The sequence below is a fragment of the Python bivittatus genome, unplaced genomic scaffold (genome assembly GCF_059951505.1).
Source record: "Python bivittatus isolate LINGU-HERP-01145 unplaced genomic scaffold, Pbiv_v1 ctg000980_np1212, whole genome shotgun sequence".
Classification (NCBI taxonomy): domain Eukaryota; kingdom Metazoa; phylum Chordata; class Lepidosauria; order Squamata; family Pythonidae; genus Python; species Python bivittatus.
Window position 1 is genome coordinate 14121496 of NW_028277125.1, and position 27206 is coordinate 14148701.

General features: G+C 38.5%; 1 protein-coding gene across 1 annotated transcript in view; it reads right to left on the minus strand.

Annotated features, from left to right (window-relative positions):
• Nucleotides 1-27206, minus strand: part of FNDC3B (fibronectin type III domain containing 3B) — a 281784-nt gene that overhangs the window by 235725 nt on the left and 18853 nt on the right. The window lies entirely within an intron of this gene.

The window sequence follows — 27206 nt, forward strand, 5'->3', positions numbered from 1 at the left end:
CTTCCCCACTGACTTTGCTTGTGGGAAGCTAGCAGGGAAGGTTGCAAATCACGATCACGTGACAACAGGGACACTGCAATGGCTGCAAGTACAAGGCCCAGGTGTAACTACCACTTGTTCAGCGCTGTCATAAGTTTGAACAGTTGCTGAACTAGTGGCCATTAAATGAGGACTACGTGTATACGAATACCACTCAATACCATTCCATTTTTTTTTTATCCATGCAAATCATCCTTGCTTTCACCAATTATTTTGTAAATTAATGTTCTTGCCTTTTGCTTTATCAGGGTCTTCTCAGTTACACGTAAACATGACTTTCTCAATCTTCCCTCTCAATTTGTTCACTCTTCCTTCTTATTCTAGTTTTGCAATTTGATCCTCATTTATTCTCTCCATATAACCAAATCACTCACAATATTTCTTTCATATGGGTCACTCATTTTTCTATTCAATTCACATTCATTCAGCATCCATTCATTCTAAATCCTCTTGTTTTACCATGCACACTTAAGTAGCCTATTCTCGTTGCATTTTTTATATTTCTCTTGATAAAATGAGCAAGAACACATTCTTACAGCCATTTTCATTTCTTTTTACATTTATTCCTCCCAACAGACCCCTTACTACCAATTACCTTCCTACCAGCATTTGCACATCTTAAAGATTTTACCATCTTTTTTCTCATCTTTATTAAATATCCTATTAATCTATACAAATTCATCTACTTATCTTTTTCACTATGTATAATTTTCAATTGCTCACTCCATTTTCCTTGTCAAACCCAGCTATCTTGATGTTATTTCCATTATATACCACTTGCAGAACATTCAGCAACCAACCATGAACTCCATATTCATGCAATACACTTTCTATAAATCAGCAAATGTGCAATCAACTTTCCTTCTCCCATTCATGCATTTCTCAGGGACTTCCTGAAGAGAAAAATCCTGATCTTCTGCCTAACATAAAGCTGCACTGCACTTATTATTTTTATATCAATTTCCAGCACACTGCTCATGGTCATCTCTTACACTGTTTGATCCAAACACCTTCCCAAGCACACTGAACAAACTAATACCGCTGTAATTTTTGCACTTATTTCTTCTCTCTTTCCCTTCATATAGGAGAATAATAATGGCATTCTTCAGGCACAGACACAGTCTTCACACATACATAAAACAAGTCGCACAATCACTGTATGAGAAGGCATCATCCACACTTTAATATTTTCCCGATTATACTTATCAACATCTGCAACTGTACCATTTTACATTCTTACAGCATTTATGACTTTCTTTTAACAATGTTTTGACATTAACATTACTAGTATTTGACATTTCATTCCAAAATATATTTGATGAATCATTTGCACACACATTTCAATTCTTCCAGCATTCCTTACTTCATTTTCATCCCAAATCACTTTATCCCTTTTATTTTTAATTCCGATCACTCTACTGGAGGCTCTTTGTTTAGCCCTTTCCATCCACTTCCAAAATAATTTTTTATTTCTGTTAAAAACACTCTGGTTAAGATTAAAAGATGAAGAGAAAATGCATTCTTTAGATTTTTTGACTACATTCTTTATTATCTTTTTCTCTATATACATACTATGTATATTATGTCCACTCCCCATTCATTCTGTTAGAGGAGTAATCTATATTCTAATACTTTTTCATACATGATTCATACTTTCTTTTTCTACAAACATTCTGATTTCATCTTTCTTTAACCTTTTTCCTTTTCTTCCAAGCCAATTTCTTCCCATGATTCAGTCATAACTTTACTCCAAAAAATGGTCTGCCCCACATTCAGAATTACTCACCATCCTTGTATCGTTCACTAATTGCCTCAGTCCTTCTTGACAAGCAAATCAATCACGCTTTCAGATTTACATTCAGTCTTAGTACAGCTGTTCAGGTGAACACATTTATGTGTGAACCATGCATTTAAAATAAATAGGCCTATTTCTAAGTAGATACTCATCAAACAATTGTCATTCTCAGAACATTTGAGTGGCCCAATCACTTTTCCCATACTCTCTCATCTCATTCCCATCTATCCATTCATATCACCTATCAAAATAACATTTTCCCCTCACTTGTTTCATTCAGAACTCTGAACAGTGTTTCCCAGAACTCATCTCTGACATTCACCAGAGCAAAATATGCAGCTACCACCAACTTATGGATTCCTGTTTTTATATATATGCACAACTAGATGACACTAATCCATACTTTCTGACATACATTTTAGACTTTTCATTCACATTTTCATTCATTAATTCATGCTCTTTACCATTTACTAGGGATGTGCAGCCATTTGGATGTTAAAACAGGAACAGGTGTATCATGTCTGATCAGGCTACGCTCTGTCCACCTACCAGAGGCTTTTTAAAGAAACTACACCTTTTCCTGAGCTCACACAGTAGATATATATCCCAGAAAAATTCTAGATTGAAACAAGGAGGCATTAAAAGGAGGTGCTCACAGGAACAGTAAGTACACATGTGCTGCATCAGATGTACCTTTTCTGCTTTGGATTCAAATAATTGCATAACCCTACTATTTATTCCTCTTATATTCCAAGTCAGAATCTTCCAGCCTAGTATTTTGTACCTGTGTCACATGCAGTATTGCCTGCTAATGGTAAAGGCAGTACCAGTCAGGGCTGATACATTTTGACCCATATGCTACAGGCTCAATCAAAACCTAGTTTATCCCAAGCATGCTCACATTAATCTATACAAGCTAGGACTGCTTATCTAGAGATTATGCTGCAACCCAACATCCTGTTGACCATATCCCACCAACTAGAAGGTATATGTGATATATGGCCACACGCTCAGAATGTGGTAGCAGAGCAGAGTAGAAATTCTGAGAGTTGAATTGCACCCTTGTATGATATTGTATGGTTCATTCTGTTCCTCTAAAAGACAGACTTTATACAGTCCCACTTATCGCAAGAAGGCTGCTGGAAATTCATTCAAATACCAGAACACTGGAGTCATGCCTTTGCATGTATGATTCATAAATTCATTAGCTGTGCCATTTAGTTCAGATGTTGTTAGCTACTGATGACTTCACAACTCCTAACTTCCACATACACATCCCACTGCATAACAGCTACCAGCTCATGTTTCAAGGTTCATCTGCATTCAAAGGGATTCAAGGCTTTTATTAAAACATCCTTGCCACTGAAACAGTTTCCTGTCCTTTATGGCAATGGGAAAGAGCAAGGCAGACAAAGCATTTGAGGTGATGCCAAACAAACCAGATTTGGAAACAGGGCCAAAAGGGAGAGGAGACGGTGGACAATGGATGTTCAAGGTACAGAAAATTCCAAAGAACGTTACAATATCAAATTTTTAATGTTCACTCAGGGTAAAGTACTGTCAACTAGTCCTTGAGTGGAGACATGAAACTAAAGAAGCAAGAGGCAGGCAGAGCTCTTAATTGGCAGCCAGTATAGAGATTTACAGATAGCTTTCTTTAGGGATAGGGAGCCAGTTTGGTGCAATGGTTAAGGTGCCAGGCTAGAAGCCAGGAGACCACAAGTTCTAGTCCTGTCTTAGGCACAAGGCCAGCTGGGTGACCCTGAGCCAGTCACTCTCTCTCAGCCCTAGAAGAAGCAGGCAATGGCAAACCACTTCCAAAATCTTGCCAAGAAAACTGCAGGGGTTAGTTCAGGCAGTTGCTAGGAATCAAAGCTGACTCAAAGGTACACACTTCCTTAGGGGTAGGCATCTTGAAGTCCTCCAGATATTTGGGACTCCCATCAACCCCAGCCAGCATGGCCAATGGCAAAACGTGGAAACTGTCTAAAACATCTGGAGGGAAACTTACCTATTTATCTCTGATTTAGTAGAGTGGGAGGAGTACAGTAAAATTGTCCTAGGATGCAGGGTTGACTCTCTCAGATCATGTTTTAACAAGACAAATTTTATTCTTAAGTCAGCACCCTGTTCAGGACCATTCTCAACCTCAGTATCACAAAGGATAGGGAAACAATGCTTCATGTGCGTGGTCCCTTGCTGCACAAACTTCAACCTCTGACAGCTCTTTGTACTTCAGTTGGAAAGAGCTTGTCTTTCAGAACATTCTTTCAGAATAACCCAACATGTGATTTTGCTTCAGCTTGGGAAAAGTATTCCTTTGTTATATTGAAATCTCTCCAAGGATCAGACTATAGACTGTACCTAGTCAGGTTTTTGTTTTTTTGCCACCTGCCCAACTAATATTTATGGAGAATAATCCAGATTACAGAACTGAAGTTTTGACATGAAGGCATTTCCATCATTGAATTTTACATAGGTAGATGATTTGGGCAACCTATGGCTTGTAGTCATATAGAAACCCTCCTGTCCTTCTTTTTTGCAGCTATTACAAAGTACAGACACTTCTCCTCCCTCTTTTTTGCAGCCACTGGAAAGCACAGACACTTCTCCACCCACTTCAACTGCTCTACTGCCAAATTATTTGATGGGCTTGTCTCTGTGTCTTTCTCCCTGAATCCCATGTTGGATGATACTGCTGTAATCTATATGGTGTTCAGGAAGGCACCTAACCCCACTAAAATGCAGAATTTACCAGACAACAGCTTTACATCAACACTGATGATACACGCATCTATATAAGGTAGGGAAAGCATGCAGAAAATGGCTTCTGAAATTGTTCCCAATCTCAGACCCCAATCTAGGTCATGTGATGAAGAAGGAAAAGGGATTTACAGCAGAGGAACCTGCAACATTCCAAGACGTTCCCCAACCACCTCTGCTAGAGGATGCATGGGAGGAATTTTTTCCTGCATTTTTTTCTCTGCAGCCACTGGCTATTTCCAGATATAGCTTCAGCTTCCTTTTGCCAAGCATCTACTCCTACATTCTGTTCAATTTCTGAAGTTATCTCACAGACAGTCACAATCCTGAGCACATAACATTATTTTGCCCCAATATTCTGTTGGGTTGGAATGAATAATAAAAAGGCATGGACGTGGGTTAATCTAGCAAAGGGTTGCCTTTCTCTTTTAAACTGGATAAGGATTTGGGAATAAATGGGTAAGCGGAGTGAGGTTTTAGATGGCAGCAGCATCTTTGAAACTTAATTCTTTGTCTGGAATTTCCAATGAGGTAAAGCTATCCATCTGTGAAGTTGTTCATGTACAGATTAAGCAGTATTATTTTCTAAATGCAATCATATGATTGCTAAGCTGGCAGGGGGTTGCACTGATTCATATAATATCCCCACTGCAAGCATCTTGACTTGCAGCATCAGTAAAAACAAGACAATAATTTATAACCAGATTACTTAAATGCCAACTACTTGAAGCCAGTCATGCTTCATTTCATCCCTGTGAGAAATAACATTAAAACAGTGGTTGTGTTTCAAGATATTTACACTACAGATGCAGACCTAAAAACAGTCTCTTATTTACAGCCTCTACACCAGTGTTTCTCAGCCTTGGCAACTTGAAGTCCAGACAACTCCAAGTTGCCAAGGTTGAGAAACTCTGCTTTACACTGAGCAGATTCAACACTATATAAAAAGAGAGGAAGGGAAGTTTCAAGGCTGGGGCACTAATACACTCTAGTATGTCTCATCATACAAAATAAAGGCAAGCTAGAACAGCACAAGATTTCAAATTCTGTACATTTTAAGTTTTCACCAAGGCTGACTTTTGCTGACTAAGGCCACTGATTCACTAATTCAGCAACAGTGACTTTTCATTCCACTATTCAGCAAGTATATAATTCCATACAATGCAAAATGCAGCAGCACAGGCAGTTATGTGTGCTTCAAGAATGGCACGTTTCACCTCTGCTTCGTGAACTGCATTGGTTACCAGTTTGCTTCCAGGTCCAAGTCAAGGTGCTGGTTTTGACCTTTGAAGGCCTACATGCGTGAGACCAGGTCACTTGAGGGACCACCTCTCCCCAGCGACTTCTACCCATCCCATCAGCAGGAGAGGCATGCTGCGGGTCCTGTCAGCTAGGGAGCTTCGTCTGATGGGTCCTTTTCTGCCATAGCCCCCACCCTGTGGAACTCATTCCCCCCAAGGTAAGGTTGGGCCCAACCCTGTTAGCTTTCTGGAAGGCCCTCAAAACATGGTTTTGTCAACGAACTTGGGGATCCCAGTCTGTTGGATGGTTATGTGATCATTAACTGATGCACTCTTGTTTTTTTACTTTGTTTTTATTTTTAATTTAAATTGTGGCTTTATTGGTTTTTATGTATTTTACTTTTAGGTGTTTTGTTTTATTATGTGCACCGCCCAAAGTCACTATGAGAGATGGGTGGCTATACAAATATGATAGATAAATAAATAATATTTTTCAATATACATAGCATACCGTCCTTTTTATACTCTTGTATATGATGCTGACCCTGACTTCTTTCTCTCTTAGTTTCCAGGCATAAATCTGTTCCAAGATTATCTAGAAATGCCAGTGTTTTACAGAGACCTTCTGCAAATAACTCATATGCTATAACATGGAGCTATGACTATTGTTTCTAGGGAAGCACATTCTCAAAACACCCATGTTACAATCCCACATTCTGGCAATATTCCAAAATGTCACTCAGTACTTTGTAAACATGGATACAGTTAGAAGAAGCAGCCCACACTGGAATTCAGAGATGATAAATGTGGATTTGGGAGGAAGGGATGATAGTATCTCACACCCTCATACAAGATCATAGAAATGCAGATTTTACCTGAAATAATTTAAAATCCTGAAATTCTCTTTTCCTTTCTGCCATGGATTTCCCTCAGTCTGACATCAGCAAAGGAGTACAATGACGTAACCCAAATTTAAAACCACACACATACGTACAGTGCGGCAAAAAAGTATTTAGTCAGCCACCAATTGTGCAAGTTCTCCCACTTAAAAAGATGAGAGAGGCCTGTAATTTTCATCATAGGTATACCTCAACTATGAGAGGCAAAATGGGGGAAAAAATCCAGAAAATCACATTGTCTGATTTTTAAAGAATTTATTTGCAAATCATGGTGGAAAATAAGTATTTGGTCACCTACAAACAAGCAAGATGTCTGGCTCTCACAGACTTGTAACTACTTCTTTAAGAGGCTCCTCTGTCCTCCACTCGTTACCTGTAGTAATGTTTGACCTTGTTATCAGTATAAAAGACACCTGTCCACAACCTCAAACAGTCACACTCCAAACTCCACTATGGCCAAGACCAAAGAGCTGTCAAAGGACACCAGAAACAAAATTGTAGACCTGCACCAGGCTGGGAAGACTGAATCTGCAATAGGCAAGCAGCTTGGTGTGAAGAAATCAACTGTGGAAGCAATAATTAGAAAATGGAAGACATACAAGACCACTGATAATCCCCCTCGATCTGGGGCTCCATGCAAGATCTCACCCTGTGGGGTCAAAATGATCACAAGAATGGTGAGCAAAAATCCCAGAACCACATGGGGGGACCTAGTGAATGACCTGCAGAGAGCTGGGACCAAAGTAACAAAGGCTACCATCAGTAACACACTATGCTGCCAGGGACTCAAATCCTACAGTGCCAGATGTGTACCCCTGCTTAAGCCAGTACGTGTCCGGGCCTGTCTGAAGTTTGCTAGAGAGCATTTGGATGATCCAGAAGAGGATTGGGAGAATGTCATATGGTCAGATGAAACCAAAGTAGAACGTTTTGGTCTAAACTCAACTTGTCGTGTTTGGAGGAGAGAGAATGCTGAGTTGCATCCAAAGAACACCATACCTACTGTGAAGCATGGGGGTGGAAACATCATCCTTTGGGGCTGTTTTTCTGCAAAGGGACCAGGACGACTGATCCTTGTAACGGAATGAATGAATGGGGCCATGTATCATGAGATTTTGAGTGAACACCTCCTTCCATCAGCAAGGGCATTGAAGATGAAACGTGGCTGGGTCTTTCAGCATGACAATGATCCCAAACACACCACCCGGGCAACGAAGGAGTGGCTTCGTAAGAAGCATTTCAAGGTCCTGGAGTGGCCTAGCCAGTCTCCAGATCTCAACCCCGTGGAAAACCTTTGGAGGGAGTTGAAAGTCCGTGTTGTCCAGCGACAGCCCCAAAACATCACTGCTCTAGAGGAGATCTGCATGGAGGAATGGGCCAAAATACCAGCAACAGTGTGTGAAAACCTTGTGAAGACTTACAGAAAACGTTTGACCTCTGTCATTGCCAACAAAGGATATATAACAAAGTATTGAGATGAACTTTTGATATTGACCAAATACTTATTTTCCACCATGATTTGCAAATAAATTCTTTAAAAATCAGACAATGTGATTTTCTGGATTTCTTTTCCCATTTTGTCTCTCATAGTTGAGGTATACCGATGATGAAAATTACAGGCCTCTCTCATCTTTTTAAGTGGGAGAATGTGCACAATTGGTGGCTGACTAAATACTTTTTTGCCCCACTGTATTATAAGCCATTTAGAAAGTATCCTGTTAAAAAATACATTTACACATACCTTAGGACCAACAGATGGAGAAAACAAACATGATAGGGGCATATAGCCAATTATGTCATGTCACCTCCAGAAAGCCTGGATATTTGTCTTTCTGAAATCTGAAACGGGAGGAGTCAACTAGGAATATTTGAAATATCACTGAACTACTATGGCCATAAGTCCAAGTCAACCAACAGTAAGAAATTATTTACATTAAAATTTATTTAATGACAGCATTAAACAAAACAGTGTAGCAAGTTGCTTGTCCCGGATATAATAATGAACCCATATAAAGCAGATTTCTCCTGGAGTGGTTGTGCTAGGATTGGGGGCAGTTGAGGAAACCCAGAGACCTTCTGAAACTGCATATGATAGTATAAACACAGCCAACTACATTAAAAGCTACTGCTATTCTGGGGCTGTCTCTGAATCTGAGATTTTTCAAAATCTAGGTTAGCATACAATTGACAATCAATTCATCTGGCCAAGTCCATAACACTTTTACTGCCATGTGCTCCAATTTATATGTGCTGAGATTAAATTGTATATCAGTAGAAATAATGAGTTCCAAAGCATGACAACAGACATATGTTGCTGACATTCTCGCCCAGAACAGCTGAGCTTTTAACAATTTACTTTGGAGTATATATCAAAGACAGGCAAACCCAAGCTGTAACTGTAAATTAATAAAGGGGCCTAGTATTTTTTTTAAGAGTGAATGCACAAATTAGAGTCCATTGGAGTTGGGCAGCCAATACATTTAAATAAATAAATAATAAAGGACTTTTCATCAAAATTAATTTTGAAATTATATTCTTAAAGGGGGTGAATATTCTTGCTTCCTAGGAATCAAAATTCTGTTGATTATCACGCCGAAGAGAGCCCATCATTCTAAATATGTGTTCAGTACTTCCGCAGCCTCACCCAAAATGGGATGCAGAAGAAAGAACTGTATATCAGCAGTATAAGAATGATACCTCATTTCAGATTTCAAAGAAATTACACCCAGGTAAATATGCATATAACTATAATTTTTATGAGCAATTACAAACTCTGCAGTTTGCTTTGAGCACTTTTAGAATATCCATTTTCATCCATCCAAAGTGATACTACAGAACCATCTAGAAAGATATTTTAGGAGACACTGCTTCTGAACTCCCCCCCACAATGCAAATTTCCAAAGCCTGACTATTGTTCAGAGTTTATGTATTTATTTGAAACTATTTTTACAGTCGCAATTGTACATGGTTTTATCTTTATCTCTACTGCTATTGGCCCTAAGCCAACAAGTTAAACGTATGTCTACAGCAAGCTAAAATACATTAAATCATCACACTTTTGAAAAATACCACCTACAAGGTGCTGATTTTGTTTTGGCTAGGCTATAATTTCATAAAGGAATGGAACTACAGTATTTGAAAGACACTCATTTGTAGCATGCCTTGAAAGTGACACTTCCAATCATAAATTCTAAAGAGGTCAACTTTCCCATTAAAATAGTTTGTCCTACTTATTTGTGTTAAGGATCTTGGGGGGAGGAGATCCAAATCAATGGTCTAACAACAAATCACTAGGTTGGGTGTCAAGTAACATTATGATCTGAAAATGCCAAAAGGATTTTCAACCATCCCAAAGCCTAATTTTCATCAATAAAAATCTCTCTCTTCCTTTATTTCTCTGACCACATACAACTTAAGCAGCAGGAAAATGCTATCTTTAAAATATAAAATGGAGATTCATCTAGGAAAGTCAGGTTTTGTGCGGGTTTTTGGGGGGGAGGATGCCTTTGAGTCAGTTTTTGACTCCTGGTGACTGCCTGGATGAGTCCCTGCAGTTTTCTTGGCAAGGTTTTTCATAAATGGTTTGCCACTGCCTCTTTCCTAGGGCTGAGAGAGAGTGACTGGCCCAAGCTAGCTTCATGCCTAAGGCAGGACTAGAACTCATGGTCTCTCAGTTTCCAGCCTGATGTCTTAACTACTACACCAAACTGGCTCTCTTTGTGTTTTTGGAAACCGCAATTTAATCCTTCACCCAGAAATATCTGTTGAATTAATAACCAAACTCTCCTCAGAGAGGTAGAAAGTTCCCTTTCATTGAATGAGTTCAAGCTGAAACTAGGCAACTGTCTCTCAGGGATTTTTAGTTTGTATTCATGCCCTGAACAGTGTTGGACTTACTAGCCTTAAAGGCATCTTCCAAATCTAGAGTTCTATCATTTTTGACCTCTAGACTATCCATGGTTCTCACATCATATACTATCTGATTAGATCAGGCTAAGAGCTTGCATGCTTGGAGAGCAACATATACACCACCGGGGCCACTCCTTTCCAGCCTCAATGAACCTGCAGTATATTTACTCAGAAGGACTGAACTAGAAATGCATACCTTCTACATCAGAACAGAGGTAACAAACTAGGAATCTAGCTGCATACATCCTTTGAACATATGAACCTGTAGAATTGTATTCATTTTAACATGGTTACATTTCTACTTCACAACTTCCCCAAATGAACACAGAGCAACAATCAGAGGTTGTGTGTGTGTGTGCAGCACATGATGCATTGGTCTCCATTTTTCCAGCACTGGAAAACAGCTGTAGTGATTGGCTCAAAGTTTCCCCATGAACTTTCCCCAAAGTTTGTGGCTAAAAGGACCTCTTGATCTCCCTCTTCATCCAACCTTAAAAAGTACACAGCACTAGCTTGTTAAGGATCCAAACCAGAATTCCAAAAAGGTCATAGTCTAGAATATCAACTTGCTTTATAACATACTTATTTTCTGAATACAGGGTATTTGTGTCTACAGAGGAACATTCAATCATGTGAGCCTATATGAGAAGCCTGAAGTGGTTCCTCAAAATATCTCCTCATCCGCCTTTTGTGAGAACCATGCCCAATGCTACAGCAGATTCAGGCTGAAAATGGTCACAATAGCTCAACATATTGCCAAAACTCCCCTCCTTTCACTGTTGTAACTCCAAAAACATTCCTTCCTTATGTGGACAGGAAACCGTGTATAGGCTGTTCCCAGACTTACAACAGTTTTTGGAATCAGGAAGCTGTTTTGTTTCTGAGCACAAGTAGAAGTGACGGGGTCACAAAACTAATTTGTCATTCACTTGGCTCAAGATGGAGACAGGTCTTGTTTATACCTGAGAGAAGAACTGACCAAAACAATCCTCAACCCTAGCCTAACTCACTTTGGTATGTAAGTGAAGATCACACATGGTGCACAAGAAATATATCTGCAGCATAATCCTTTTTGCTATCCACGTAGTCTCAACAATTTTTTTTTAAAAGTTTCACAGCTTTAACAGCTGCATCTGCCAAGTTCTGCATGTCCAGTAGTTACGAAGTAGCTTCCTTCCTCTACCAGCTTAAACATATTTCTCAAAAATGCATACACAAAAGTGGACAGCATTCTTGAAGAAAATAAAAGTATCTGTCAGGTTCAGCCCAAGCACAGCAACAAGGCAGTCCAGTACAGTTCAGTTCCTCTATTATCTCACACCTAATAGACAGAATCTCGCCAGACTCAACCTATGCTAAAGCAACTAGTGGATATACCCCGTGAGACTCTAGGTAGGGGCCAGCCTCATCCTCCTCTTCTCCCCACACTCTTGCTGCGGGCTGAGGAGGCGCTTGCCCTGGAAAGTCTCTCTCCCCTCCTGACAACCTTGAACTTCCATTCCAGAATCTTCCCTGTTCATGCCATCCATTACAGTATCAATGTACAAGCAGTATATGATGGCTTATTCCAGATCAACTTTGCATTCAAGCCCATTCAATATTACCTGCTCTGGCTGGTAGGAGGAACTGAATCTGGAAGTTTTGCAGGAACAGAACTCCAGTGCCATAAAAAATATAAACCAACTGAAAGAACTTGAGCAAGAAGGCAAACAGTTTTAAATGCAAAATCACTTTCCAAGTTCTAATTAGTTTGGATCAAATATGTTTTGTCTCTGGCCCATCTGCTTCCTTCTTAAATGTTTGAATCCCCCGCCTCCCCAAAAACCATGCCTTTGTTTAACATGAGTTTAGAGCAAGCTAGAATTCCTGTAAAAGATTCTCTCTCTCCAAAATAGAACTGGAATTGAAGGATGGCTGCCTCCATATGTATCCAACAGATCTCCTTCTGCAACCTCTTGGATAGCACACAAGTCCTTCTTTTATTTACTTATCTTTAAATTTTTAATTACAAAAAGAAGAAAAAATACATAAAAAATGCTTTAACAAAAAAGTGAAAAACTACAATAAAGGGGAAAAAAGTGTTAAAATGTCATTATGACAATAAACTATTACAATTCTATATATGCTTATCTAATACAAATATTATTCAAGTACATATATATTTCTAGTAGATTTATATGACTATCAGACAACAAGCTCTTCTTGCACAAACAGGATCCAACTCCAATCAGCCTAGCCAAAAAAAAAAAAAAAAAAGGCTATAGAAGGACCTCAAAAGTCTATGCATAATGCACACGTCGTAAGTGGATGTGTATGGCTGGCTGAGAACTCACATACCTGGAAATCAGCAGACTCTGAAACCCACAGCTGTGCAAGCAGGGGCAGTCACCTATTTTTGTCTCATTATATGCCAGCAAATGCTTTACTTTTTTCCAGCTGTGCAATTTCAGCCTTCATGCAGCAAGTTGAAGAGCTACAGACAGAAAGATGAACATCTTTTGAAGTCTTATTCACACTTTTTTTTCAGCTTATTGCATCAGCCTTATGATTTCACTTTTCAAGGAATGCTAGAAATTTGGAGTCAAAATAATTAATACTGCAGACTGATACAAACACGTTAACATGTTATGTAGGCACTAATGCATTACTAGTTATCAGCAGAAATCTCCTCCTCTAGTTCAGGAAGAAAACTCACAATTCTTCACCCCTCTTTGGAGTACTCATAAGTTGATAGGCCTTGCCTAATTTTCAGAACTGTATTGCTGACTCTTGCTCCCTTGAAACATAGTCAATGTCTCTCCGCCTCTATCCCGTCCCATGCGTGACTCGGCCTCCTCACAAAAGGAGCTCTACTGAACATTATGTTACATTTTGGATTTGAAGCTAGAGGAAGAGCAATCTCAAATTTTCATAGTTTCCAAAATATAGGAGATAACAAAATAAGCTTCTATATAGAAGAGTTATTTTTGCCTGTGCTGAATGTGTTCAGAAGCAAAAGCTGTAACAGCAGCAACTATGAGTACTTAAAGCCCTCCCACTGTTGCCATCCTGTACACTGCAATTTGTATACATATGCCCGGATATCATCTTCTTGTCACCCAACAACTCCTCCTTGACCCAGTCTTTGGAACAAGGTCTCAGAAATTTTCAAGGTGTACTATACCTACCACACCTTCAGGACAATACTGGATCTTGCCCCCCCCCACTCCAAAAAAAAAGATTCTTCTCTGTCAGTTAGCAATTGCTGGAGGAATTAAAGCATTGCAAACTGCATGGGGAACATCACAGCAATTCCTGCACAGATCAAATACAACACATGGGAAGCAATGTGGAAAATGACGTGTCCTGGGGCAATCAGCTTTTCATATGCTACAGCCATTCCATCAGAAGTGGCCAAAGTTCAGTAGATAGTCAACCTTGCCACACTGTTGGTGGAGAAAGCCTGTGAAGATGAAGGACCTCCTCCAATCTCATCAAATGGAACTCACTCTGGAAGAACTGGAGATCATCCAAGAACCTCCTGAGAGTGAAGAAAAAGAGGAAAAGGAAGAAGTGATGCTCCCAGAGTTCTTTACTCCCAAAGGGCTCTCTGAGATCTGTAGAATTCATTGCAGGGCAGTATTTTAATTTGATTCCAATGAACCACAGCATCAACTTTGCAAATCACTTAGGATATTTAACCAGCTGTTCAAAGCACCCCATTATCAGGTACTTTGCACATATAGCAATACCTACCACAACTGGATCATCATCAGAAAGCAACCCTGACATTTCTCACTGTTTCCTTATGATTTTTTTTCTTGGAGGCTAGAGACGGGAGAAAGATAGAGTTCTGCTAACTTCTGCAATGGAGTGAAAGAACTCTACTGCTTCTTCATTTTATTCTCTACCTTTACCTTTCCATAAAATGCAATACCCCAAATATTTCTCCTTTATTTCTCTTTTGAATTAATTTTTACCTGGAATAAAATAAAGTGGGGAAGAGGAAAATTTGAGATGGCCAAGGGGCAGAACCCTTTGTATAGTGAATACTTGTTGGTTTTTAAACATCATTTTCTGGAGCTGAAAAACCTAACCCCCAATTCTCAGTCTCAAAAGTACTGTTATCTGCACTTTTGTTATCCACAGTGGAATGCTGGAATGTAACCCCTGCAATTAAGATGGTTCACCTGTACTTAACTGGAGTCTGGCTGCTCTACCCCCCTCCTCTCTTTCTCCCTCTCTCTGTCCTAGGCTATTCCACAGTTTGGGGAGAAGACTGCTTTCACATGTCACCTATGGTACATATACCACTGCTTGAGAAGCATTGTGAGAGATGATCCTTGGTTTCATGGAGAATTCCACAGACAGAAGAGGTTCTGCCCTGCAGAAGGTATCTCTCTCTGAGAAGGTGATAAACTAGAAACAGGGAGAGCTTCATTGGTTCATCCACTTTTTCTGTGGCCTGTTGCCACTTTTCGTAACACCCAAAGAGGACTGTTTCCCATGAGTGCAAGAGTATGAGAGATAGGAAAGGAAGGAGACCCCCAGAGTCTTAGGGATGCTGTCAACAATCAAACCCTAGTTTAGCTACAACTCTTAAACCAGGCCATATAATTTTTCTATTTTTCCAAATAAAGAGAGGGAACAAAAAATACATTTGTTTAGAAGCAGGCCCCTTGAAAAAAATGTAACCAGCTGATTTCCTTCCTGCTACACTCCAAGTGTTGCTCAGAATTATAAAGTATCTGTCCTATGTTCACAATGTTGCTTTCATTATTGCAGGATACATAAAAAGATAACCATAATAAATGCAATTTAAATACATTTCTTTTCTATTTGTGATCTCAACTTGGAAGTATAAAGAACAGAATATTATCCAATCTTTCTAGAAATCAGAACAGCAAAATGAAAATGAAAACCATGTTAATGCCCAAATCACCTGGACAGCAGCGTAGACCACTGCATCTATCTCTGTTCAGAAAGGAAGGGTGCAGAAAAACTAAGAAAAGGCTTGGAGTGCAATGCAAGGTAACAGAAATTCCCCCCATGGATAACATCAGTACTAGTCAATAAAAATCTTCAGAACACATGTCAGGAATTAAAGACAATTACTGATTGTGCAGCCAATTAAGTCAGCACTGTCAGTTAACATATTTTCTTTTTCATAGGGATTTCCTGTGTAACGAAGTGTCATTTTTTATTACAAGCTGGTGGACAAATTGCATAACATCACGCCAAATTAATATTTTGGCATGCTTTTTATTTTAGTTAGAAATGGCATTCTTGAGAAAGAGAGAGAGATTAACAGGTCTAAAAAGAGAGAGATTGGAGGGCAGCAAGATTATTATATGCACAAAGATGGAGTATAGAAATTCCCAGAATGGAAAAATGGATTGTAAAACTGTTCAGATTAGTAGAAATGGCAAAACTGGCCTTTTTGGTCATGGAGAAAACAAGAAGTGCTTTTTTTAAAAGACTGGAAAACTTTTATGGACTTTTTGCTAAAAGAAGTAAAAAAGTGAAATGATGATTTATGGATTTAATGATTGAAAAGGATGAGATTTAATATGGGGTTGAAGGGATTTCTGGAAAAGATAAGAGGGAGGGGAGATGATAGGTTTGCCAATATCTGTTGAAGAGAAGGTTGGAAATCATTATTTTTCATAACTTTAGTTTTTTTTTCTTTTCTTGTACCTTTTTTTCCCTTTCTTTTCTATCTTTTTCTTTAAATTTGTCTTTTACTTTATGTAAAATTCTCAATAAATATAAATAAAAAAAAATTGGGGAATCCCATGGTGGTATATCAATAACAATAATATACATTGTCATCTATGATTAAACACGTCATCGGTCAGAAAATTCAATGGTCAATAGGTCAAAGAGGCAGTATTTATATGTGTTTTTTTAAGGTAGGAAACTGAGCTACAGTTCTGTAGCATTCCGCAGAACTCAAAGGTCATGTCTATATCTTCAGTATTAAATTATGAAACATGCATACACTCACTTTCTCTGTTAAATCAGATTTTAGCCAAGAGTGCCCAGTTGTGTACCTATAAATGTGGCCCTTTTTTTCCTCCTCCTTTTGCATTGGAATGCAGCTTAGCTGGAGGAGAAAGGAGGATGTTGAAACTTTCTGCAGAAAAGTAAAGCAGGGGTGCTTCCTTCTAAATTGAGGAAAGGAAGACATGACCCAAGGTTCTGCATGACTGAAGAGTATCAAGCAAGTAATTACTTCTCAGCTTTGATCTAAGAAAACATCATCATAAAGATTGGTAATCAGGTACCCAAAGTACTATCTTGGGCTCATGCATTTTGGGGACAAGCTCAGGTGCAGTCTAAAGAAAGTAATTAGGCAACACCAAGGATAACCACTACTATAGGGTGTTTTATTTAGAATTAAAAATTATATGTATCTGAAGTCACACCTCAGTTCAGCTGTGCTGAACTGTGACAGCAGAGCCCTCACATTGCAGATAGGATCCTTGTCAAACTTACATATTTGCCAGTCCCTAACAGACGATGTGAGAATTCCTCCAACACAATGGATGAAAAAGAAGATTCAATAGTCTGAAATTAACACTTAATAAAGACTATATCTAAGCCAGAATGTCATCCCTTTTTTATAACTTAGGTGTTAGTTACAAAATATTGTGAATTAGAGACAGTGATACCAAAGATGAGAAACGAAGCAAATCAACCACCAACTTACGGCTGCTTTCTACACTTAGCTAGATTTCCACAACTCTCTGAATTGTAAACTATGGTTTACAAACCACAGTGGCTGGTTCATACAACCCAGTAAAACAAAAACTAAACACACTGCATTACAGTTTAAAGTGATGAGTCAAGTAGGTAATTCATATGGATACAATAATCATCTCACCTTAAGATATTGTCTGGAGGACATATTGACTGCCAGCCTTTTTGATGGGTAATATTTAGTTGGGATTCAAAATTATGCATGAGTCAAAGTCAAGACTAAGTTTTCAGAGGAAACTAACTTTCTGGAAATGAAAGGTTAAATTTTCAATCAGCAGCAGCTTCATTTAAATTTATTGGTGGTGTGGACTCTGGGCAGCATTATCAAGGGATGGGATGGGAGAGTATAAAAAGAAAAAAATCAAGATGGAGGCATCAATTGCAAAACATTTATCTGAATGTGGCCCATCCCTTAAAATAACAAAGTAAAATAGCAAAGTCAAGATCCTGTTTTGATGTATAATGAATGTCTGCTCAAAAGATTCAAAGTACAGATGAGTCAGCTAAATCTGGTCGGTTTCTCAATAATTAAGAACATTCAGTTTTCTCCCAAAGAAATACTTGTGACAATGCATTTTAAGGTAAGTTTTAATGATTTGCATAATCCTTTGCTCTTCATATTGCTCAGTATAATCCTGTGAGATATACATTTGATGAAATAGACTGAAAACTTATATAATAATACATTTGTTGAATTTAGGTACCACAAGGCTCTGCTCTTTTTATTGCCAAAAACTCCTCTGGAAGCTGTTACAAGAACAGTTGTAGAAGAATGCTACATTTCCTCCTGTGTCCTGGTCCAGAAACTGGTTGATTCCATTAACAGAATGACCAACACTATTGCTAAGGTAATGATTACATCTGTAGCAATGACCTAAAAGTCTCATGCTCCTATGTTAACAAAAGAGAGCGAGGATTGTATAATTTAGGTCTAATGGATGAGATTGGCTTCCAGAGGAGGTGTTCGTTGCATGGGAAGAAAACACAACTGCTCTCAGCCTTTCCAAAATGAACTGGGATTAAACCACTGGGAAACAGCTCTCATCTCCCTAAAGCAGTGTTGTCCAAACTTGGCCACTTTAAGATGAGTGGACTTCAACTCCCAGAATTCTTGAGTTGAAGTCCACTCATCTTAAAGTGGCCAAGTTTGGACAACACTGCCCTAAAGGCTCATAATAACTGGGCTATGCAGCTGACAATACTGCGTAGACTTCAAAACTAGTAACGTTCCAAGATGGGCTCCTTTTTGTACCTTAAAGTGGCCTTCCTCAATTTGATAATTTTCAAAAAAATTGAATGCAAAAGTGTAATGGAGAAAATAAATCCAACAAACAAAATGGAGGCTGCACCCTTTTTCCCTCCCTGCATTTTAGAAATGATCAGAGTCAAACCCAGTGCATCTCTTTGCCTAATCCTATCAGACCCAAACTGTCCCTCCCTGTCCCCAGATAAAACGCCCTGCAATCCTATCTAAAACAAAGAACAGAAGCCTCATGACCAGCTCACAGTACAGCCCAAGGGCAGTCCTAAGGGAGTTGCAACACAGTTACAAGGTAAGAAACCCCAAAGATCATCCTCCTGATGACCTCAACATTCCACCTCCTTTAACAAGGGACTTCTCCAAATCTGCTGCCCTCCTGAAAGGCCCATTTTGCCTAACAATAGAACTCACTCCAGATACACCAACAAGGACCTGCTTAGCTTTCCCAAACTGGTCAGCAAATCAGATCCCTAGGATTTCCTATCTTGCAGCCCTCAACTTCTATAAAAAAAAACTTTGCTTTCCCTTTGTTTGAGGTCCCTCTTTTTTACAAAGCAGGCACCCAACCATCTTTGCAATAAACCTGGTTCTCCTCAGTGCTGCACTCCTTCAGATGGAATTCACAACACAAAGTGCCAGAATTCTCAGCTAGCTAATGGCCAGTCTGGCTGAGAAATCTGAGAGCTACATCTCCATAAAGTCACCAGATTGGGAAAGAACTACCATTTATAAACAAAACCATTTTAATCGGCATAAGCTTTTACACACTGTGGTCCACCAATAGTTCTGCCATGCTAAATGACTCAGTTTTTCAAGTGTTTCTTATTTCTGTGTTGTGTACAAAGTAGATAGGATGAGAACTAAATTTAGGAGCCAATCTCCTAGTTAACTTTCAGTCAACTGTTAAGAGATTTTAAAAATTACCTCATTTGTTCTATCCCACTAGGTAATAAAGAAATGTGTTTTCAGGTTGACATTTCACCTGTCAATTGGATTAACAATATGTTTCTGATATCAGATCAGTCTTAGTCCCAGTTTGGCAACCACAATGCCAGTAAACTTTGCCCATAAATTAAGCACTCAGAAATTACTACCTAAGTCATAGTTAGTGGTTCGCAAGAAAAATGAATGGAAGGGGGAGAGTATACTATTGAACACTTCTTTAAACAATGTATTTTGTGTTACATTGCATCTTATCTTATTTCTTGCATCTCTATTTTTGATCTCCTACTTATGTAGTAATAAAACTAAACAAAACTTTTTTAAAAAAGAGAAAAAAACAAACTATATCAAGGATGCTGTAAAAGGAGAGCTGCATTAGTCTGTGGTACCCAATAATCAGGAGTCTGATAGCCTTTTTTCCAGCTAACAAATTTTCTTAAAAGGCATAAGCTGTAGCTCACTTTAGCAGATGCACTGAAAGCTTAAATGATGAGGATTTCAAAAGGGATGATGCAAGATACATGTGAGCCAGATTGCAGGTACCTCACCAATTTGCAATTGTAATGTGTTAAAAATCCATTGTGTTTGTTAAAACCTTCTGAGATTCCCAAACTCACCTACATCAAAAGGTTTCAGGCTTTCTCTCACTCTATAATACTGAGGAAAAGTAAAAATAACATAGCATCCTTGCATCCTGGTGACTTCCAGATGTGTTAAGCTTCAGTTCCCATAATCTGTAGCCAGCATGTTGAGAGTTAGTCAAGAAGCCAGCTTCTATTGGGGCACTATATTATATCAACCACCTACGACTGATGCAACTTACCAGAATGTTGTGAGCATCAGAAAAAATATTTGTAGCTTTTCAAGCAGATGAATCCAGTCCTTCACACAAAGCATAGCACAGTTTAGCATGTTGCAGGAACCTACTCTTGTGGTTTGTCATGTTTTTTGATAATATCTGTCAACAGGCCACACTTTGACTGTTCCCGGCTTTTAAAACAAACCAGACCACAGAATATATGAATCCAGACATAAAGAGATTATTCCCAAGGACAGTGCAGAAAACAAGATGAGAGAGCAAAGAAGATGTGAACAGTTCATAATTCAACACTTTATGTATGAACTCTCCCGAACTAGAACATTTCCAGTTCTAAATGCAGTGCCGAAAGCCAAGGAGAAGCAGACCGATACATACTTGAGATCCAGTAAGCTTGAACTGGGCTGCGCTGAGACAGTTTGTATTCCAAACCTTGCTTTAGTTTCCAAGCTTCTCAGAAGCCAAGAACGGCAAAGTATCCTCTTGTAATAACATAAAATAAATATATCTCTGCGTATATATGTGATTTAAATGAAGCCAGACATGCAAAGATCCTGAAAAAAGCTCCAGCTTTTCAGCAGGCTTAAGAAAGGGCAGCTGACTCCTACACATTCAGCTGTTTGAAGAAGTAGGAGCCTTTATCATTAATCCATCTGAATATTTCATAGAACTTTGCCTAAGTGGAAATGCAAAGAAGAGCAGGCCGGGCCTCTTGTCCTCATCACCCAAATGGGTCTTCAGCCAGAACCGAATGTTTCCCTCTGCTATAGCAACAAACAGCTGGCACAGCAGCATTAGCCAGCACTAAATATAACGGGTATCACAGTGAAAGGCCATGTTCGACCCAAATGGGTATGTTCTAATTAGAGTCATCGGGGAGTGAGGCCTAGAAAATGGGAACACTGCTAGTATAAGAATGTGGAATTTTGATTCTGCCTCAGGATACCATCTCCCAGTTAAGCAGAGTGTCTCTATCCAATGGCCCACTGGGATCACCTCATTTTTTTATGAAATCTTTAGTCTTTCTAAAGTGAAAAGGCTATTATACTAGATTTGATGGTTCACTAAGTAGGCAACATACAACAATGGAAACTAAAAGCAAAGCAGGCAGGAATTAATTAACTAGTTAACACTTTAATCTTGCCCCAAAATGTGTAATATATACATTTCAAAGTATTGTCCTTGATCACATAATCACTCTTCCCCAACTTCTGTCATAAAACGATCTAGTTATATAAAATGCCCTTAAATATGGTTCAGTGTGGATGAATGTACAGACCACAGAGTTTTGCATGGAGTTTGGGTTATCTTAAAAATGCTTCATCTGATTAAAATATTGTATTTGAGTTCATCACCTTAATCTAAATTATTCAGTGGATAATGGTGATAAGTTAAATGAAAGAACCAGAAAAAATACAATTACCACCACTACAGCAAATAAAAAGATGTAGCTAATCTTTTGCATGACATTAGCATAGAAATCAAACCAATTCCAACAGAATCTGTTAAACAAACCAACTAATGTACGCCACTCCTGATGTTGCAACAGCATTTGGCTTTAAAATAAGGAAGATAAAGGCATTTATAAAAAGAAAGCCAGAATGGAAAATTCGCATACAACAGAAAGTTAAAAGAACTTCCGGCAGATTTGAGCAATCTGAAGAATCTAAATCAAGACTATTAAAAATGAAAAAGTCATGTTTAGCCTTATAAAACAATATGTTACAGGGCCTAAGACTATTACCAAAGTTTCAGAAGAAGCAAGACAACGAATTGTGGCAGCGGCACAGAGAATTCAACTATATGAAAGCAGAATAATTCAGTATTCTAAAATCTAATTTAGATTTTAAAACATTGTATTTAATATTCTAAACACCACATTTAGAATTAACCAAATCCAGTTAACCAAAGCCTAGAAGTTGTCCAAGAGAAATATGAAGCACTTACAAATCCTGATAAAGAAGAAACCATGGAATAATGGAAACATTTGTGGGAAAATGATAAAGAATAACAAAAAGCACAATTGCTCAAGGCAGCTGGGAAAAAATGTGATGAAAAACAAATGAAAGAACTGGTGATAACAGAAATGGTTCAAATGCAATCCAAAAAGCTAAAAAACTGGATTTTTCCAGGAAAAGATTAACTACGTGGCTTTTGATATCTACCCTTGGATACAAAAAAGAAGTAATTCAAAGTCAGACTAATTCCTGGAAAAGCAAACTACTCCACAGCCAATATAGGCTTGATACTGAGCAAGAAGCAGATCATAATCTAGCATGATTGTGGTTGAAATCTGGAATGTTTAAAAAAAGAAACAGTGGGAACGAGCTTTGTAAACCGGTATGATCCAAGCCAAACATGAATATAGTTATGACCATGCTAATTATGTAAAATTAAGGATGGAAACTGTAGATTAAACAGTTTTACTATAGTGATCAAAGTGGTAAACACCGCCATGATAGGATTCCAAACATTATCCACCAGAAATTATGTAGAAAATTTGACTTAACTGTTTGCAAAAACTACCGAGAACATGTGCCTGAGAAAGTTTTGGAAAATGATAACATTTTGCTGGATTTCAAAATTCAAACTGATAGCCACTTAGAACATAATATACCAAACATTACTGTCATGGAAAAAAAAAATAAAGTATGGTTCTTTGATGTGGCAATATGTGGAAACAGTCAGATGGAAAAACAATGGGATACAATTACAGAATATCACAATTTACAAATTGAGGTTGAAAGATTATGGAGGGGAAAAAAAGACTGACTGCAATTGGAGTTCCTAGTGCAATACCAAAAGGATTCACCAAATATACAGAAATTTTAATCTTACTTGAATTTCACAGTACTAATTTTGCAAAAGATGACTATTTGGAACAGTGTACATTTCACAGTAATACCTCTATGACTTTTAGGTCCTTGGGTAAGACCCAAATCACTGATGGAGTCAACATCAGGTCAATTAGTCTGTAATATCCATGTGGATGAATAGCAATAATAATAATAACCACCACCCTACCTGCTGCTTAAAACCATAAATTGGAACACAACTGAAATTCTTAAAGAAAATTTCCAAGCCAATTTTTCCATACCCAACATGTACTATTAATTAAACCCAAATTCAGTTGGGGGTTATCAACTTAATTGCATATTGCAAGGAATAAAACACAGGTCAGTTTCAATGAATTGTCTAAACTCAGTTTTAGTGAAATTGGTATGCTTACAGACTGCAACATGATGCCCTTGTTTTAGCAAAGTGATTGTACCTTGCATTCATTTTACTTGGAAGTAAGTAATTCTTTGAATGCTAACCTGGAAGTGAAACTCACCAGCCTAGTTCATTCATAATACTAAATGGATTGTTTATTCCAAACAGGCTGCCATGACTCAATTAAAATGTTGGCCTAGCATTTTCTACAAATTCAGCCATTTTATTGAGTAGGGTTATTTTCTAGTGTGTTTGAAATGTTTTTTCATGTTTTAATGCCAAGAACATTCAATACTAATTTTCCCATCTAGTTATCCCAAATACATTCTCTACACAACTGGTTGACAGAAAGGGCCACATTGATAAATTAAAAATCACTGCAGGCCACAAAGGAATACCTAGTGTGTTCATCAGCTGTTCTGCAGCCAGCAGAGTGGTGGCAGAGCTGTAGTTGACAGCAAGGCCTGTAGATGTTGAAGGCACTCAACTGCACATCTTTTGGGGCAGCAACGAATTTGACTTTTTAAAAAACACCAGTGGGCCACACAAGGTGGCTTGGCGGGCCTGCTCTCTCTCTTACATGCATGAGAAAGCTAGCTAGAGAGGTCATAAGACCTGATATGCAACTTTCACATCCTTGCTATCAGAGGAGGACCAGGAGAAAAAGTGATTTATTAATTAGTCTGCACAATAGATGTTGAAACGTTGCTCATATTGGCCAAAATAGTTTAATTCAGAGCTATGTGAAACAAAAGTGACAAAAAGTAATGTGAAGTGTACAAGGCATTCCCCAACAACTGAAACATCTGATCTTTCAACAGCAACATGCAATGTTACTGAAGTCATTTGCCTGCTTGACAAGTGGACATAGTCTGCTTGCTTTTCAAATGGAATCAGGAGTACCTGAGAAATTGCATATCTGTCCACCAAACCAGTATGAAGTATTATTACATCAACAGAATAAGTACACTTTATACCCTTTCTCATCTTCCTTTAAGAGCATCAAGCATGCAGACAGAGGTCATCTGGTACGTATTATACCCTTGGACTTAAAGAGCTTCTGACAAATTTCCACATCAAAGATTCCCAGATAATCATATCCTGTGACTACTAATAGTCCAGGCCTTTTAAAAAATAACAAACCAAGGGCAGGGAAGCAAGCGGTGGAGCCCCCCAAGGATCTGTCCTAAGATCAGAGGAATTTAACTTACCCAAAGGGAGGAACATACAGTTAGCAGTTAGCTTTAAATTATTCAGGGTGATAACATCTATCTGTGAATGCTCCAGCAGGATCTTTCCAAAGTGGGTGAATGGGCAACATGTGGCAAATTACATGCAATGTGTTTACAGCTGAGCCAAAAAAAATCTTACTCCATAAATGGTAGTGATGGGGTCTGAATTAGCTCTGAATACCCAGGAATCTTCTTGTGATTGAGGTTAATAACTCAGTGAAGTGTCAATCCACTTGGTAGAAACCATGAAAAAACCAAAACAAATGTAGGGCGGATTGAAAATTAAATGACTTGAATCCTGAAGCCATGATATAAATTTGAAATGCTGCAATTGTAACTAATGCATTACACATTTGTTCCCATCACCCCATCTTGTATCCCATGTATTCTGTACAGTAGTACTAGAAAGCATCTAGAAAATAGGCAATCAGAAAGATGAAGAGATATGAGTCTCTTCCTTGTGATGGAAGGTTAAAATGCTTGGGCCTTTTACTTTACTTTTTAAAAAGCAACTAAGGGGCTTCCGTGACAAAGAATGTGTGTCTCTGTGTGTGTTGTGCTGTGTGAAATCCCCTTCCCTCATTCTAATCAACTCTGAGGGAATTAAATAATAGGATTGTACATAACTTAGAGAAATCACTGCCCCAAAATGAAGTAAGCATCATTAGCTTTGGATGGCCTTAGAAACAGACACAAACACCTCCTCTCTGGTCTAGATTCAAATTCCGTGCAGGTGTACTTCTGAACAGTAGATACTGAAGTTAAAGAATGTAGAGAGCTAGTTATTGTCCTCACACTTAGTTTGTAAACTTCCAGGACCACCTGTCTGACCACTGCTGACCACATATGCAACTTTGGTGTGATTTATCCAGGCACCTACATTCTTTTTTTTTTTTTCCAGACTATACAGACTTATGCCTATAGATCTTTAGTACTATTTACCAGCTACTTAGCAAAGAGTCAATAAATATCGACTTGTTTGCATTGCAGAACTCCATTAATATTCACCAGAGACAGAGCAGAGAGATGGCATTACATTTCATAACATGGGAAAGAAATCAAAGAATAAATTAAAACCTTTGAGGACATGATTCTGATTTTTTAATGAAGCAAAATACTTTAGAAGTATAATAAAATGCAGTTTCAAAATGAGGACAGAGAAATTAAATATGCTATTTTAATAGCCCTGTTCTTTCAGGATTACACAGAGAGAGAGAGAACCTGTGACTTGGTTCCTTCCACACCTCACTAATTCCATTCAAAGGAAAACAGCAGGGTGGTTCTTCTCAACCCAAGCAAGAGTTGCATTTGTTATTGCAATTAGCAAGGATGTGAGAAATGTTTTTACAGAAATAAGCTAGCTGTAGAGGTCTGTTGCAGCATCAACAATTTCTGGTCAAACAGATTTTTTTTTTTTTGACAGAAATAACAAGCCAAGTTCAAGCCACATTCTATAACAAGCTCACTGAATTGCCTAGGATTACTGCACCAATTTTACACTATACCACTCATCGTCCACCCATCTGAAATTAGCAACCAGCCTTTTCAAATCTATATGTTTCTCTAGTTTGACCAAAAAGGAACCATTTCAAAATCAGGGGCTCCCGGTGATGGGGTCTTCTTATATTTATAATGCATGAGTTTATTTGGCCACATTTCTATGTTGCCTATTCTTTGCAACACCAGACAACCTCTATTATATAGGTTGTGCGCCTGACTTAGGGTACACATCTCCAAGAGGGGAAAAAGACGGCAACTCTAAGGAAAGGTCTCTTTCCAACAGTTGATAACAACAGGATAGTTAGCCCTTTGTGCCGTGTTCACACTTCAGGGGCATCTGTAGCAACAGTTATTGGCTTTAAATTGGAGGACACAACGGGGTGATCAAAGCCCTGCCTCTTTTTAATGTGCTGAACGCACTGGACATGCAAGAAGAGACAGGGCTTCCATCACCCAGTTGTGCCCACCACTTTGAAGCCAGTGACAGTCGCTGCCACAATTCTAACTGATGTTCACTAGGAGTTATGAAAGTTGTAGCCCAAACATATCAGGTGAGCACTAGTTCCAAAGCTATTTTATAACAATCCAACACAAGACAGCAGGGCCTGAATGCCTGGTAAAAACATCATGAAATTCTTTGTTCTCTCTCTTATACATAACAAATGTTTCAAGGAAGGAAGGAAAAACATGGGCACAAGAATCCACCATAGTCAGGTCTTTGATATAAAATTCTTTTTCAGTTCTCCAGAATTCATTGTCAATTGTTCCTAGTCCCTTCTGTGAGAAAGTAAGGCTTTAAATGCCATAGTGTTAGTTCACAGCCAGACAGAAACAACTTAGAACAGAGAATCTTT